We start from the raw sequence: 2,051 nt of genomic DNA, 5'->3' as shown, positions 1-2,051 counted from the left end.
GTCATCTGTGATAAACTCTAATTACACTGTACTCATTCATGCTGTTACCATTAATCATAAGAGCACAAAGGATTCCAAGCAGCCTGCTGGTCGAACACAAAAGAAGATCTGGATGTTGTTGCTAATTTGAAGCGCAGATCATCACGTGTTAGAATATAAATTCTCTGGCTCTTTAGTGGTTTTTGAACTTTATGTGTTCAAGACAATATATTTATATCTGTGCAATATGTCATTTTACATGTCGCCAGTCCTCCTTTTGATTGTAGTTGATAGCCCATTAGAATCTAAATCTAGCATGACATCTGTAAGGAGTACCTCTGATTCAGCTCGATCGTTGGAAGTGGGCCAAATCTCTCCCAGAGGGAATGGTTATTTTCCAAAACCTCTTTAGTTTGTCTGGCATCACTGTAAGGAATGCTGGCTCAGGAGTGTTAACATCCCCAATCTACTTTAGGTTGTAAGTCAGGCAGCTTTAGTCATACTTTTTTTTCTCTTCCTTAGCATGTTGTTTGGTTTCACTGGTGGTTGGTTGTTTGCTCTACACAAGAAATGTTAAAAGATGCTCTCCCCTTAGATGACTGGTTCATGATTTTCTACATCTACAAGTCTTTAATAAGGTGGAGATGGACTTTAAAATTATAGAAAATATAATTATAAATTATTATTCACTTAATTATATGCAATTGCCAACTCCTGGGGTTAAAAACAAACAAACGAACGGAAAATCTAATTTTTAATATGCCGTCTTGCAGTTCAATCACAGACTTAAGGTCAATCTTTATGAGCTTTGAGTGACAAGTAGAAAGTGACCCAGACAGTTGCACTGCTGGAAGACTCTTAATCTTGAATTCAATTAATTAAATTCACCAAGTAACTTTTTGAAGTTTTTTGGGGGCATAATTCATTTAAATGCTTCAAAAGGCACCAGTAAATTATCCTGCAAATAATATTAACAGGGAGAGAAAAAAATATTTATTTGTAAACAGGTGTTTACAGGCACGTCTACAGCCATCCTTAGCATGTGTGGGAGTCGACATGTCATGTGGATAGGCTTTTTTATGTCTGTACCAAATAGTAAAAACGTTTTAATTTGCTGAAAAAAAAGTAGTCAGAAATTATACAGTTAAGACATTTTTACACACCAACCAGAAGAGCTCGGCTTTATTTGTTTATTTATTTTTATAATAAATTCCTATTTGACTGAACCCTGACTTATAAATAAACAACCTCTTTTGGTTTTGACATAGAGAGTATAAAGATTTTAGATTAACACATTCCACAGGACGCTGTGTTAAAATGTTTTTCCTTTTTAAAAGAGGATAACTTGGATTTACTGAATCAATGTTGAAGTGCAAAACCTTCTGAAATATCGCGTTTTAATGCATCTGGCCTCAGTATGTGTCTTTTATGCTTCTTCTCACTATGTTTAACTAAAAATGTGGTACCATTAAGCAATTTGACTGTGGTTTTGTTGTGCAAGTATTATGTTTAAGACTTGATGCTGTTCCAGTGATAATTACCCTCAAGAAGAAGCACATTTTTAAAGCATGAAAGAACTGGTGGGGTAAAACACTAATCAAAGTGAGATACTGAACAATACACACAGTACAAAGCAGGAAGATTGGCTTTAATTTAACTCTGAGGGGATTTTGGAAGTGCTTTAAACTTTGTGGAGGCAAACAAAACGTTGCTCTGAAGGTTCAGTTAAACAACTGGATGGCCTTGTTAAGTTTCTTTCATAAGAAAAAACTGCATTCCTGCTTTTGCCTTAGCTCTGTGAGAAATAAAGCCCTGTGAGTAGGGATGGGTATACCAGTACCAAACTGGTACTTTTGAAACGGTGCCGGTGCTTAAACGGTGCTCGAAACAGTGCTTAAAGAATGAAGAACACAAACTTTGTACAAAAACCTCTCATGTTTAGCTGTTTTTTTTTGTAAAAGATAACAATGTTAGCCTTTTCTGCAGCTATAGGGGATTTATGGTATCACTCTTGGCTGGAAGCAGTGCTTAATCAATGGGGAAAAAAAACACCAACTTTGTCCAAAAACCTC

The sequence above is a fragment of the Perissodus microlepis genome, chromosome 19, assembly GCF_051167445.1.
Source record: "Perissodus microlepis isolate ML-2025 ecotype Zambia chromosome 19, ASM5116744v1, whole genome shotgun sequence".
NCBI classification, from domain to species: Eukaryota; Metazoa; Chordata; class Actinopteri; order Cichliformes; family Cichlidae; genus Perissodus; species Perissodus microlepis.
Note: the sequence above shows the minus strand (reverse complement) of the source record.